Source organism: Marmota flaviventris, chromosome 3 (genome assembly GCF_047511675.1).
Source record: "Marmota flaviventris isolate mMarFla1 chromosome 3, mMarFla1.hap1, whole genome shotgun sequence".
In the NCBI taxonomy this organism is placed as follows: Eukaryota; Metazoa; Chordata; class Mammalia; order Rodentia; family Sciuridae; genus Marmota; species Marmota flaviventris.
Window position 1 is genome coordinate 76386561 of NC_092500.1, and position 16937 is coordinate 76403497.

Here is a 16937-nt window from a genome sequence, read left to right on the forward strand (position 1 = left end):
TAGACTCTCTCTTCACGTTATTGTTTGTTTCTTTTGCTTTGAAGAAGCTTTTTTAGTAGGATTTTATTCCATTTATTGATTCTTGATTTTACTTCTTGCACTTTAGGAGTCTTGTTAAGGAAGTCAGTTCCTAAGTTGACATGGTGAAGATTTGGGCCTACTTTTTGTTCTATTAGACATAGGGTCTCTGTTCTAGAGTCTAAGTCTTTGATCCACTTTGAGTTGACTTTTGTGCAGGGTGAAAGATAGGGGTTTAATTTCATTTTGCTACATACAGACTTCCAAGTTTCCCAGCACCATTTGTTGAAGAAACTATCTTTTCTCCAGTGTATGTTTTTGGCACCTTTGTCTAGTATGAGATAACTGTATTTATGTGGATTTGTCTTTGTGTCTTCTATTCTGTACCATTGAACAACATATCTAATTTGGTGCCAATATCATGCCATTTTTGTTACTAAAGCTGTATAGTATAGTTTAAGGTCTGTTATTATGATGTCTCCTGCTTCCCTGTTCTTGCTAAGGATTGCTTGGGCTATTTTGGATCTCTTATTTTTCCAGATGAATTTCATGATTGCTTTTTCTAGTTCTATGAAGGATGTCATTGGGATTTTAATAGAAATTGCATTAAATTTGTATAATGATTTTGGTTGTACAGCTATTTTGACAATGTTAATTCTGCCTATCCAAGAGCATGGGAGGTCTTTTCATCCTCTAAGGTTTTCTTCAATTTCTTTCTTTAGTATTCCATAGTTTTCATTGTAGAAGTCTTCCCCCTCTTTTTATAGATTGATTTCCAAATGTTTTATTTTTATTTTTTGAGACTATTATGGGTAGGTTTTCTAATTTATCTTTCATTGTATTCATCACGGATGCATAGGGATGCATTTGATGTATGGGTGATAATTTTATAGCCTGCTACTTTGCTAAATTCACTTATTTGTTCTAGAAGTTTTCTGGTATAACTCACTAATTTTTTTAGACCATTCATTGCACTGTGTTTTATAACATTCAGGGATTCCCTGAAGAATATTTTTTATTGACAAACTACAGAGGAACCTATATATTGATTTTATCTATTCTATAAATTAGAATATTCTAGAGTAAGATTTTATTTGACAAAAATAAGTAACAAGCAAATGGGAATGCTGGCATTTGCCCTCAGTCTGTAACAATCAACACTTGTTCTAAAGGGTCAATGTTAATGAATTACATATATAGGGAAGAACTGAAATAGTGTCTGTATTTGGTGACAACCCCCCATACTAGAATATAGACATAATGGAAGATTTCCATGATTTTTCCAAGAATTTTAAATAACTTAATGTTATATTTGGTTATTTTGTAATTTTAGCTTATTTGCCTTTAAGATTTCAAAGGCTTTTTTTTCCATGTCTATACAGTATTTTGCATATTAATTATACCTTTTTAGGATTTAAAAATTATTTTTAGAATGGGTATTCACTTTTATTTTATCCCTAGCTCTTACTAGTAATTATTTGTCTGCACTAATATGATATCTGGGGTTATTTGGTAGATTTTATATTTTCTCTAGTCATAGACAAACCTATCTAGAGTGTAGGCCATATCATTTGACTTAACTATACTTTCATTATATACTTTTTAAAATATCTCTAATTCACTTAAGATCATGAATAAAAAGTGATAATTTATTTCTTTTACATAGATTACAGTTTCTCCATTTTTATGTGTTAAATTTGTGATGTCAAGGGAAAAATATTTTTCCTCTCAAATGTTTTATTTTTTGCTATTATATGTATAGCTTATGTCTTCAAGTATTTTCAACAACTTGTTGCAACATCTCAAAAGCCCATTACCATGACATTAGTAGAGGACTTACATACAAGCTTATTGATGACTACAAAAAGCCAAAATATTTTTTTCCAGCAAGTACCAGGATTGTAAGGAAAAGTATATCAAGAAGCAAAGCTAACAATGAGCTCTTTAAGCAGTGCTTGGAAATAGTAAATAATGTATGCTCGTGACATTTAAAAATTATCCTATATCTCTTTCTGTAATACCATAAACTTTAAATACAGCTATTTTCACACACCAATAAACAGCACATGTATAGCTCCTCTAACTGTATAGTAACAAAGGAATGATGATTTTTATTAAGTGGTATAAATAGCAAGACTGTAGATATAATCTCAGCTTGAGAAACGTTAACATTCTAAGACCTTGCTAACTGGGAAATTATAGGCTACATAGAGATGAAAGATGGGTTTTGTTTGGCCTACATAATGTTTTGTGCAATTGGTTATGACTTTAAGTTACACAATTTGAAGATCTGGTGATGCAGAAAATAGGCAAATCTGGTACAAAAGGCTTGTGTGTATTTCCGCATGGCTACATGAGATGGAGTTGAGAAAATTTCTGTTCCTTTTAGGTTTCATATATTTTCATAGTCCCTGTCATTCATCCATGGCATGCCCTGATTATAACATCCATCCCTCTTAACTGATATATATATATATATATATATATATATATATATATATATATATATATATAGACTTCAACTTCTCATTCATGTCCCAATCAGAGATGACCTGGTTAAGTCTGCATCAGCCACTTACTTCTTAGCTCCAGTAGCCTTCACTAATGCATTTGTTGAGTTTCTTTCTTTCCTATACACCAGCACTTTATAGAAATCTTCACACCAACCCCATACAATAAAGGTTTCCATTAACCTCATCAACAGAAGTAAATTGAGATACTCAGAAGTAAAACAATTTGCCCCAAGGTCATCCAGGGAATATGTGGGTTGCCGGTGGTCCAGGCCTAAAGCCACTGTAGTAATAGTGTTTGCCACAGTAGAAAATAGAGTTTCTGTTTTTTAGTTATTTGTTTCCAGGGAACCACCTCTGAAAGATCTGACTGCCTAAAACTATACAATTTTACTTTCTGTTAACACTGATCCCATGTAACATGTTTTTATAGAATCAACTTTTATTTTAATCAAAGTATTATGTTTTAAAAATAAAACTCCCAGTTATACTATTTTGAGGAAGTTGCCACCATTATTTACCTGTGATTTCTGAATAATAGCTTTCCATTTCTTTATTTATGAATTTTGATCCTTAACTAACCTTTCTGGTAGTTGAGAATTTAACTTCTCACCATACATCATCCTCGTTTCATTCTTTCCAGTGTCCTAATATAATTATACCATATTTAAATGATAATGTTTATATTATATGGCAATAAACATCACTAATCACTTAGTACTGTACTGTGGTCACATATTTATTCCCTTATCATATCCTCTCCTCAACCCTCACCACATTCCCAGAGGTAATAGTGCCTGTTGTCTATTTGCTTAGTTTTCTACTTGTTTAGTTTTCTATATATTTGTTCCCTTTTGCAAACTCTGCCAAATCTTTAAACATCTGTGAATCTTTTCTCAAATGCTCACTCTGAGCAGCGTATCATCCCCACTCATTCTTTTCTGTAGCTCTCTGTGTGGGCTGCTGGGATCTAGACTGCAGCCCCGGGCAGTTTCCAAACCTAATACTTCACGTCCCTGTTTTGAATCTTTGACCTGATCCTGTTACCCTCTCTTTCTTAGTTTATTCCCTCATTTTCTGAAGCATTTATCTTTCTAGCTAGCTAGAAAAGTGTGCATGGTATTATGTTTTGTTTTGTTTTTTTGAGTTCTTTCCTGCTTGCAAATACATTGATTATACCATTACTTTTACTTTTTAGTCAAGGTGGAGTTCTGTGTTGAAAAGTGTGCCCTTTGAATTTTGAAATTACTGTCCCCACTGTCTTCTCTTTGTCACTATTGCTGCTAGATTCCCCAATGTCATTATAATTTCTGGTTCTTTGTCTGTAATCTCCCCTTCTCCCATCCCTACTTAATAACCTTTTAGGTTTTAAACCTGTGCTGAAATTTTATATCGTGTATTGTATGGATTTTCTGTCAACCCAAGAGGTGGGTACTCGGTGGGTTTTCAATACTGGCTTTAAGTACTACAAATTTTCCCTTGTTTTTGATCATTTTGTTTCTCCTTTGATTTCCTATTATGAAACTCTTATTTAGATATTTTCCTTCTCAATATAGTATTCTAGTTCTTAAGACTATTCTTGACTGTTTTTCAGTAGTTATTTTGATCCTATATCTCAAGACTCTTAAAATACTTCTATAATTTTTTTTAAAAAAATCACTTTCTTGCATAGCTTGTTTATTTTTCATTCACTTTTGCTTCTCCAGGGATAGAATTACAGGTTTTTCTCCAGTTGAAATTTTCTTCTCTTCTATTCATTTTCATCATGTCCTTCCAGTCTCCCAGTCCACTTCTTTTTTTTTTTTTTTTTTTGGTCTTTGTTTTGGTCCTTCTCCCTCAAAGTTGGATTCTCTTCTCAAATGTCTGTTGTCTCCTTTGCTGTCCATTCACATTTAATAGTGAAGTACTAATAAGCATGTTGGAATATCTGCAGCTGGAATTGGGGATTTTCCTGGGCTTTACTGCAGGGAGATCAAGTAACTTGCCAAATTTGGGGCTTACATTTAGCTAAGGTAGTTCACTTACACCAGAAAAGAAAAATCTAGTCTCCTGCAAGCAGTCACAGTTGTTCTGAATGTAGGTCTGGGGAAGGAGGCTGGGATACCTAGTATTCTATTCATAAACCGTCTCTGTTTTCACACTTTTTTTTTGAAATATTCTCAGTTACCTTGTTTTTAGCTTGCCACCTCTTTCCAGCCCTGACTTACCTGAAGACCCTGGGCACAAAGAATGGACTTCTGATCTCCCAAGAGATAGTAGGGATCAGATGTAGAAGCAGGGAGCTTTCTCAGGCCAGGTATAATAATGTGGCTGAATATGTGCTAATAGATTCAGATATTTATATTTTCTTAGGGATGAACCTCAAATACTGATTGTGATGCTATATGAGTGAATTTTGGTAATTAAGATAGAGATGACTTTTGAGCATTCGAATTAGAATTCATTGTTATTTAATCATGACTTTCATATAGAACTGTTCAACTAGAGCTATGTCTGAAGAACTTAAATTCATGTTTTATAATCAACACAAAAAGAAGTACAGCTGATGATCATGGAAACAGATTGCCATATTTACCACTAAATTCCTGAATAGTCTTGTATTTTCCTGTGTCTCATTTATTTGGGCTTTGAATTACCTGAAGACAGGAATGATTATAAACTTTGAATAAACACTAGCCTGAATCGTAAAAACTAACAAACAAAGAATGCTGCATGTTGAAATTGACCTTTCAACTGTACTTTGGTATTTTTAAACTTTTATGTTTGAAAGATTCACCCCATAGAAATAAATCAACACTTTATGCTACTCACAAAGCACACACACAAAAAAAGCTATCTCCCATACTTATTTCAAGGTTTTTTTTTTTTTTTTTTTTTTCTGTTAAGAAGCTATCTCTAGTTTCACAATAACAATATAAGAATTCCATTCCTGGTTCCTACTTGGTACTGGAAAGCCTGGCTCTAGACAACACCACCCACATTGATGCTCCCCCAGAACTTGCTAGTTGCACCTGAATTGTATTGCCAGGTGGAATCCTTAAATGAAAATAAAAAGTTCCTTGGCATATGTATTTCCCTAAAGAGTGATAATTCTAAGTCTTTTTGCAATTGAAGGGTAAGAATAACATTACTTTCAAAATGAATTAAAATCAGTGAAATTAAAGTAATGACAATCTCTTACCAGAAAGCATTAAACTTTGGGCTTCTGTACAAGTGTTAACATGATCCACCTTCATAAGGCAAAAAAGTATCTATGAGTGCATTAATTTGCTAGGGGTGTCATAACAAAGCACCAGAGGCTGGGTGGCTTAAGCAACAGAAATTTATTTTCTCATAGTTCTGGATGCTGGAAGTTCCCAAGATCAAGATGTTGGCAGGGTTGTGACTTTCTTTGACTTTCAGATGGCCATCTCCTCCATGTGTCTTCATAGCATTTTTTCTTTATATGTGGTCTGTGCCCAAATTTTCTCTTTTTTCAAGGTCACCAGTCAGATTAGGATCTACTCTAATGCTTTTAGTTAAATTTAATTTCCTTCTTAATCTGTATACAAATAAGGTTACAATCTGAAGTACTTCCTACTGGGAACTAGGGCTTCAACATATGAGTGTTTGGGGGGAGGGTAGGAAAGACACAATTCAGCCCATAAGACTGAGATTATAAATGGAATTATTGACTTCCAGTTTGTTATACTTGTCAATTTTTTTCCTCAAAGGTAAACAGATATTTGTATCATATCAGCCAGTTCAACAACAGGTTCGTAAATTGTGTGCAAATATTGTTAGATTTAGATAAAAGCTACATAGCAAGGTTTAACTGGATGGGACCACAGCATTTGCTGAATACATCACAGTGAATGGGAAGAACAGGGGTTAGATGGGTTTCCATTGCATGCTCAATGGAACACTTTCACAAATACATTCATTATTTCTCTGATTACTCACAGTAATCCTATGATGAGCATTTCACAGAGGAGTGAACTAGGAGTAGGGGATGCTAAGTGATGTTCCCAAATTAGCACCATTAGTAGTTGGTGAACTTGGATTTGCATCTCTTATCTGTTGGATTCTAAACAACATATTCTTTCTGTTATTTTATAATGCTACTTTTAATTCCCTTTCTACTGATAATCATTTTGATCACATAGATCAATTTTGTACTGACTTTAATTTTTAATAAAGCAAGATGTACAAGAGAAAGTTTGCATGGGCAGTAGTTCCTCTCTCCCTTCCTCCCTCTTTTCCTCCCTCCTTTCCTTCTTCCTTCCTTCCTTCTTCCTTTTGGTCTTAGTTTCTGACTTTCCCCCTCCCTCCCCTTTCCTTTTTCCTCACAATATGTTTTCAAGCCTGGGGTTGAACTCATGATCTGCCCACCTTAGCCTCCTAAATAGGATTTCAGATATGCACCACTGAGCCTCTCTATAAGGTAATGTTTGGAGATTATAAAATCTTTAATAACTTTCTAAACACTATGCCACAAAATTGCAAATTATAAGAGGAAGTAAATAAGGAATGTAATTTAAATGCTTAAATATGGCTTTAAAAACCTTTTCATGAAATATTTGAAATAATTTATATGCTTTAGAACTTACCACATAATAGTATTATCATTTTTGTACTACTTTCTTTAATGCCTTTATTTTCATGAATTAGTGATCATATTTCTAATTTGTTAAATGTCTTAAAATGCATGATCAAAAAGAATTGGGCAAGAATTTAGTGCTTTTACTGATGAAAGAGAACTAGCATTTGTTCTGAGAAGTTTTTTAGCTATTAGGAGAATGAAATACTCTACGGAGTAGGCCAACTCTACTTTCATGTAGAAAAAAAATGTATGTGTTGAACACTGATTTTTCATGTGTAAACTTTCTTACAGATTTCATAATGAATACTTCTTTTAGGTGCTCATTTTTTCTATCTAAGAAGACAAATTATACTATACAATTTTATAAGAACACTAGAAGACCCATTATATGTATGGAAATAAACATATTTCATTGAATTCTAGCAAACAGCAATCTCCTTGTGATTTCTTATATTTCTTTAAAAAAGGCCCTTGGTCTACTACGAAGGTCACAATAGCTCTATGCTTTTGTTGAAATTCATTGACTCGTTGTAGTGAAGTGAAACAATTGATCATGATAAGTTAGGATCTGAGATGGAGAAAATGTAAAACAGATTATTTCCTCTGCCTGCAACCAGCCACAACCATGAAACCGTAGAATTTAAGGTGATGGAAATAAAAAAAAAAAGAAAAGGAAGGAATTTTGGATGTGGGGGGTAAAGTTTAAAGTTTTGATTTAGACATTGCAGAGTTGAAATCTAATATGTTTTTGGATTCAAGTAGAAAAAATATATATGGATTTCTCATTATCTGTTACTAATTATTACTTGAATTTAAAGAAAATGGTAAAAATACTAAAAATAAATATTAAAGAAAAATGCTTCCTAAGTTTGTGTATAAATATATATTTCATGGCATACCTAAATAAGGAGTTAACCTATAAACCAAAGATCAAAGTATATGGCAACTACAGACAAACTTTATTATATTTAATAATATTTATTAAAAAATTCCCTGGTCTGTTAAATTCTGAATTTATGTACTATTAAGAGTCAGTTTGGTCCAGTAAAAAAATTATCTTTTTCTTGATTGAAGGCAAAACTAGTTGTAATGTCAATGATCAGTTCATCTAGACTTTGTGGCCTAACCCTCTTTGGTAAGGAGAAAAAAGCTTGTGGAAATGATCTGTAATCTTAAAGTTATCTAAAATATTTCTGTGATTCTTGGACACTTGAATCCTTCATGATGATTCACTTTGTGGGCCTTACTTAAATGAGAAAAGTAATTTATAGTCTTGTAGTGATACAAAATAATTGTTAGTAGTTTTGTTATTGCCATCTATTATTTTTGCAAAGATCCCTTATTGTGTCAACAACTAAAATATATACAGAAAAAATATTCAACAATCATTTATTCCAGGAAAAAAAACAGGAAAAGAATTGAAACAATAAATTTGCATTGTAGGCAACCAAAATCTTCCTATTCATGTATTTCAGAAATTTCTCCTTTTAATAGGAACAAAAGAGTGCTGCATTGTCACATTAAATATTAAAGATCATATACCCATTAACACTTTATCTTACTATTTTTATGACAGTGAAAATCCAAGAGCTTTTTCATGTCTGAATGAGTATTCTGTCAATTTGATTCTATTATTTGTTTTTCTATAAAATAGATCTGGATGACTTTGCTTAGTATATGGAGTCATTTGGTAATGGTGCAGAATCCAATCAGAAGACATTTATTAGTGAAATTTACTAAATATAATTCACAGCTAATGACCACTTATTGAGTAATTATGTACCATGTCTCCAAACATAGTGGTATGGAATAGTAGAAGGTCTGAAATAAGCAGAATAGAGGATTTAAGATGAACTAATATCAAAGAATTGGAGAACAATATAGTACAATGTATTTAAAGTATAAACTATAACAACATAGATTACAAAAATTGTGCAGAAATTCTCAGAGAAAGAGCAATATGGTCTGAAATAAGCACTATTTTATGAAGAAGACCAGGATTAGAACTTAATTCTGAAGTCCATTTAGAATTCAGTTTGGTACTTGTGTCAGTCAAATTTCCATTACTGTAATAAATACCTAAGATAATCCACTTATCAAGAGAAAAGGCTTATTTTGTCTCACAGTTCTGGAGGTTTCATTCCGTGGTTGGTTGGCCTTGTTGTTTTTAGGCCTATGACAAGGCAGCACATTATGGTAGGGAGGGTGTGGTGGAGCAAAGTTGTTCATCTCATGGCCAGGACATGAATAGAGAGCAAGGAGTGGGACTCAGGTCCCACAATCCTTCAATGACCCCCAATAAACTCCAAAGACTAATATTCTCCAAATAGGCTCTATCTCTTCAAGGTGCCACCAAGTCCCAACAGTGCCACAGTGGAGAGCAAGCCTTTGACACTTGGACATTTGGGGGATATTGCAGATTGAAACTCTAACAATAGAGGAGGGGGGAAAGCCAGTCATTCAATGCTGTTTTGAATGTAAAAATACAAATTTAAATACTGTCCAGGAACTTATTATATCAATTTTCATCATATGGTAAATTATCGTATATGTCCAAATATAGATTTTTGGGGGGCAACATCATCACTTGAAACTGTGTTTTATATTCACACCTTTGTAGAGTTTCTCATTATAGGAACTGTTTCAATTATTTCTGTGAAAAATAAAGTACTGTTGGAGAAAAATACATATCCTAAAATAACCTCAACCAAAGTTTATTATCAGAAGTTACTTGGTAAAATATGTAGAAATAGAAGCAAAATTATTGCCACATAATCAGCAATTATTCCTGAATATAAGGGTCAGAAATGTAAATGTTCCATGTCTTCAAACATAGTAACATTGTAGAAATTATGAATAACAATCTATAGGACTAATTTCATTATAAAGTTTTAATGTTATGCAAAAGATAAGACCAGCCTAACTTAAGATAGATTTCCACTGATTAAACTATAAACCACTTGTGTGTGTGTGTGTGTGTGTGTGTGAGCATACCAAGGATTGAATTCAGGGGAGCTTGGCCACTGATCCACATACCCAGCCCTATTTTATATTTATTAGAGACAGGGTCTCACTGAGTTGGTTGGTGCCTCACTTTTGCTGAGGCTGGCTCTTGCCTCAGCCTCCTGAGCCGCTAGGATTACAGGCATTCACCACGGCACCTGGCTATAAACCACTTTCAAAATGGCTTTATCTCTAACAACTTAGGTACAAATGAAAATATATATTCTGAACAACTGTGTTAGATGTCTCATAAAAGTTTAATGGGTGATGATAAGAGCACTGATATCAAACATGTATGTGTGAATAAAATTCTTTCATGACATATCAAGGTGGAAAAAAGTGATTGAAATATTATGTTATATATTGTTTAAATTAATAAATATTATAAGTAGACATTTGTTTATTTTACTTAATTCATATGGGAAACATCATTTTTTTGTGAAGTGGCTCTTCTATTTGGAAAAATTTGTACTATCTTATCCTCAGCATATAGTTGACCCCAATAAATGTTACTAGATCACTTCAAGGATGAAATCAACCTCTATGTGATGATGAGTTATCATTTTTAATGACTGTTTTTTAAAATTAATAAATAGGTCATTATAGCTGAAATATTTATTACACCATATATAGTTCCACCTTTTTGTCTACTTGGCCCAAGTCCTTGTTGAATAAGATGAATAATTTGCTCAAGAAGAGCTGATTTAGGTTATGTCTAAACAGAAGAAAGCATATATTTGCCTAAATATATGCTTTCTTTGTTTAAAAAGAGATTATTTCAGATGCTCAGATTTATGGAATAAATAAAATATACATTTTGGAAAGAACAAAAAGCACAAAGAACGGAGAAATACTATAATTTTTTATTGCTATGATATGGCTCTTTTTAAAAAGAGCTTTTTAAACTTATTTAAATTGTATATTTACAACTAGTCCAGGGATATCGTAACTATATATTTTTTTGATACTGGCTTTTACAGAGATTGTATTTCTACAATTGTAACTTAAATTAAGTTTTTTACTTGTCTAGTATACAGTCATCCTTTGGCGATCACTGAAAATTGGTGCCAAGAGTTCCCTACTCCCCTACAACAGATACCAAAATCCATATATGCTCAAGTCCCTTACATAAAATGATGTAGTATTTGTGCCTAACTTATGTAATCCTCTCATAGACTTCAAATCCTTTCTATAGTAATTACAATGCCTAATATGATGCAAATGCTTTATTCCATGGTTGGTTGAATATGAAGATGTGAAACCCATGGAAACAGAGGTCTGGCTGTATCTAAGCAGGCCCCAAATACTTTTAGGTTCTAAAATACTACAAAAGGATTTTAAAGCAATAATATTTTCTTTAAAGGAATGAATAGCTAGAGCCCATTTACTCATCAAATATGCATTGAGAGTCTATTACATAACAAGATTTTTTTATGGGTCCTGGAGACAGGATAGGAAACAGAGTAGGCAAAGTTCTGCTCTTAAGGAAATTTCATGTTATTAGGTAGAATTGTCTTATTTGGGGTTAAATGATAATTGAATATCATGTGGTTGAGTTTATTAATGATTATAGAAACATTTACTTGCTATGCATAAAATTTATTCAATGATAATGCTTCTTTATGGTAGAACCTAAAAAGCGCTTTAATTTGAAAAGTAGGTGTTATTGTGATGATGTATCTTATAGAAAGACATGTTCAAACTAAGTCAAAGAAGATTTATTATAAGGAGACATAGAGATTGACAAAGGGGTTTTCAAGAAAGTCTCTAAACAGCAGCCTCATAAAAAACTAGTGTAGAAAATGGTTTTGAATTCACAATAACTACAGGGAAATCAGAAACAATCGTTTATGGATCTTCATTCTAGTAAGCTGTAGTCATATACATTGGCTTATACATAGTTTGCATTGTTTGAAAAGATAATGATTGAGAATTTTTCAGGATTTATGAAAGTTGACAAATCCATAGGTGAAGGAATCCCAGTCATCCCGAACAGAATAAATACAAGAAAACCCCACAAGATCCACACCTAGACACATTATAGCAAATCTGGGGAATGCCAAAAACTGAGAGAAAAATTGCAAAATGATGAGGGAAAAAGAGACAGGTTAGGTAGATATTACCTTCAATGTGCAAGACTAGATTTACCATTGGCTTTTAATTGACCACAGTGGGAGCCAGAATACAGTGAGGTAATCATTACAATAAGTAAGAGAAAAGAACTTTCTAGAATTGTATTTCCACTGAACATATATTACAGAAGGTAGGCAGCAACAACAACGAACACTGAGGGCATGTGTCACAATAAGATCTTTAGACACATAGAAATTCTGTAGGTTTATTTCAGGCAGAGGTAAAGTGATACCAGATGAAAGATTTGAGAAGAAAGAAGTAATGACAATCAAAGAAAATGTGAATGATTCTAAACAATGATTGTATAAGGCAATAGCATCCATGCTTTCTTTTTAATTAGAACAAAAATTAGTTAAAACAAAAGTTATGATAATATATTGGAGGGGGTCATCAGAATGAAAGATTCTTGTTCAGAGAACTCTTTTTGATAAATTACATTTGCATATTTAATTTTTTAGAGTAAGCACTGAAAGAAAAGAAGTAGGGTTAGAATCTGATAATATTTTTCTAAGTTTATTATCCATTTCACTAGCTTAGGCTGCAAGATTATCTTTTTCAGATCTACATTCCCTAGCACAGAATCTAACATTTTAAAAGAAACAAATTCTGTGGTTAGATTTTGACTGTCATTGATCAGAGAAGTTGAAGTGAGTGATAGGTCATTACTGCCTTTCCCATAATTTGATGTCTGCAGGACTCAGTTCCAACAGCATTTGATGGGAGATCATGGGAATAGCACATCCTCCAGAAGTACACAGTAGTTTTTTGTTATTTTCTTGTGTGAAGAAATATTGGTGCTCATCAATATTTTAATAACAAAACCCTGGGTTCACAAGTGCTGAATTTTCTGAAAGGGATTTCTGGAATGATTGTTTTAATTTTTTCCTCTACATTTTTTATTGATACATTAGTTATACATAATAGTGGGATTTGTTGTTACATATTCATACACATAATGTAACAATATCATTTGGGCAATATCATTCCCCAGGATTTCCCTTGCCCTCCCCTTCTCCTTCCTCCTGGTCCCTTTCCTCTTTTCTACTGATCTCACTTTTTCATGCGATCACACCCCACATGCATATACGCACCTTTCTTTTCATTATTCCTCTCTGGCTTCCTTATAGGACCCTTGACCTTCTGAGTTTAGCTCATTTCACTTTACAAAATGGTCTCTAGTTCTATCCATTTTCCTGAAAAATAACATTATTTCATTTTCTTTATGGATGAATAAAACTCCATTGTGTATATATACCACAGTTTCTGTATCCATTCATCTGTTTATGGATACCTTGGCTGGTTCCATAGTTAGGCTGTTGTGAATTGCACTGTTATTAACGTGGGTATGTATGCATTGCTTTAATTCTTCAGGATATATACTGAGAAATTGTATAGCTGGATCATATGGTGGTTGCAAGTCTAGTTTTATGAGAATCCTTCATACTAAATTCTACAGTGGTTGTACTAATTTACAATCCTACTAACAAAGTGTTCCTTTTCTTTACATCCTCTCTCCAGCATCATGTGATTGCTTTAATTGATGCTAAGCAAAGACCAGTGGTTAATTATTTCTTCACACTTTGTATTTCTTTTTTAAATGGTCTGTCTCTCATTTGACAGAAAAGCAAGTGTGTGTGTGTGTGTGTGTGTGTGTGTGTGTGTAAGTTCTTAGGTATAATAACATTTGTAATGCAATTTTCATGGCCTTTTATTATCAAAGCACTTTGGGAAAAATCATTTAATTTGCTCCTGAAGAGAATTTTATGAGGTAGAAAGGACAGTATTAAATTTATTTTCATAAGCTGTAACTGCAGCTTAGAAAGGTTAAGTGATTTATACGAGTTCTCAAGACTAGTGATTGGCAGGAGTGAAGAGCCCTCCTGACTTCCAGCTGGGTACCTTTCCCACCACTCAACACTCTCTTATAAAGCAAAAAGGTTTGAACCTGTCAAGAACTCTAAAGTTCTTCATTGAGAAATCTGCATTCAAAAAGTTTATATTTCTATTTAGGTACAGCAGATTCTAAATAAGAAAGAAAAGAATTTCATGCACACTGCAGGAAACAAAAATCTTCTTTTAGTTAAATCTTTTATAAAGAAATACATTTAATGGGAATGTTCCAGGTTTTCCAAACCTTAATCTAATAATATCAGATTATGTGCACTATGTAACACATATGGATAAAAATGTTTTATTTATTTTGGACATATAATTTCTATAGTAGTACTACAGGTAAAATAAGAATGGTTTTAACATGAAATTTCATTTAAAACTATATACCTACTGGTGGAGTTACTTTCATTCTTTTCTAATCTGTCACAGAAATATTTTAAACCTCATAGTCCTGAACAAGAATTTGCATATACTTCAGCATTCATCTCAACTTGGTATCTTTTATGGGTTACTTGAATTCTCTGCTGTCACTTTTTAGGACTTTACTGGACAAAGACTCACCCAAAGCCCCACTCTCTAAGGGGACTGATGCTTCTTAAAACTCTGATGATAAGAATTATCATGTCTTAAATTGCAAAGCCAGAGTAGAAAAAGCCTACTCCATGAATTTTGTAGCACTTAAAAGCAAATTAGATCTTAGCCAATGAGAAGTCTTTAGAAACCAATCAATGTGGGATAAATTTCTGATTTAAAAAAAAAATCTATATACCATAAAATTCTACCTTTATATCAGAATAGTTTTTTTAAAGTTGGGATTTCATCTGTGATTTTAATTCTAGATTCTCTGAATTTTAAAAATAAAGATTGTGAAAATTGAGTGGTTCAGAGACATTATGGTAATAAATGACTGTCTGCTGACCATTCAGCCTCCATCTCCATTCCCTTCCCTATAGTCGATATTTTTAAAAAACTTCTATTCTTTTTAAGTTTCTGGTTATTACTTCTATAACTATAAGTGACTATATTATTTGCTTCTAGTGTTGACCTTAAGAAATGTCGAATGATGTCCCCACTATAAAAAAAAATAAAGCTATAGATCTCTTATATTCCATTTCTACTCTACCTTCCCTTCTGCTCAGTGTTAGGGGTTAGCTCATTTTCAGTTCTTACATTGGTTACTTTGTTCAATTTAAAGTATATACTTTTACTTATTTTTCCACTTATTATAGTCTATATCTTTATACCTTCCTCAATGAGGCATATAAATGCAGTATACCTGCCTTCTTTTTTCTTCCCTCTTCTAGCTCCTTTGAACAACATCTTCTTAGCACCTATAATTGTAGTATTTTGTTGTTTAAAGAAAATGTAGCATGTATGTATGTGTATGTATATGTATGTATACATATACATAGATATATATATATATACATACACACACATACTACATATAGTGTATGTGTGTGTGTGTATACATACTACATTTCCTTTATCCAACAAAATACTACAATTATAGCTGCTAAGAAGTGGTTGATATATATATCACATGGAGTTTTACTCAGCCACACAGAATAATAAAATCATGTCATTTCTGGTAAGTGGGTAGAACTAGAGGACATTATGCCAAACTCATTAAGTGTTTTCTTTCATATGTGGGAGCGAGAGAAAGAGATAGAGGGAAAAAAGGAAAAAAAATAGAACAAAAAAGGGCTCTCAAGAAAATAGAAGGGAAAGCAATAGAATAGAGGAAGGGAATTGAGAGAGAGGGAGGTGGGAAGGTCATGGGGCAACGCTGGGGAACAAAATTGAAATCAACAAAATTGTTATGTCCATGTACAAACATGCCACAATGAATAAACTTCTATGTCTAATTATAATGCACTAATTAAAATAATAATAAGAAATGTAGAAGGAAGATCAGTACAGTAGAGCAAGTATATAGGGGAGGTAGGAGGGGAAGGAAAAGGAGAGTACAGGGGAATATGATTGATCAAACTACGTGCATGTACAAGTATGGCCTTGACGAATCCCACTATTGTGTAAAATCAGAAGCCTAACATTATAATTTTATGAGTAACTCATCCATAATGAGTAACCTACCATTCCAGACCAACTGTAGTAGTAGCTCAGCTACACCTGCTATACAGTATTTTAGGATTTAGGACTATTTTCTTAAGTCAGATTCCTCCTTTTTTTATTAAGATAATTTTTATTTTTTTATATTTTGATGTATCATACATAGATGGGATATAATTAATTTCTCATTTTTCTGAGTATGCATATTGTAGATCACATTGGTCATACAGTCACATACATACATACAGTAATAATATCTGTTTCATTCTACTATTTTTCTTATCCCTACATCCCCTGCCTTCCCCTCCTTTCTCTTCCCTCTACCTAATCTAAGGTAACATTATGTTTTTTTTTCATTACAATTCTTAATACACATAAATACCATGCTTTCTGTATTTCTGTTTGTATATAAAGTATATTGACATCTAATTCAAGTCTTCATACATGTACTTTGTATAATGATGTCCATCACATTCCATCATCCTTTTCTTATTCCCCTACCCCCACCCTTTCCCTCCCATCCCCTGCCCTATCTTGAATTTATCTATTTCTCCCATGCTCTCCCTCCCTATCCCACTATGAGTCAACCTCCCTGTATCAGACAAAACATTCGGTATTTGTTTTTTGGGGATTGGCTGACTTCACTTAGCATTATTTTCTCCAATGCCACTTTAAAATGATCTTTATTGAAAAAGCTGGTTTTTTTTTTCTTTTGTCAAAATTGA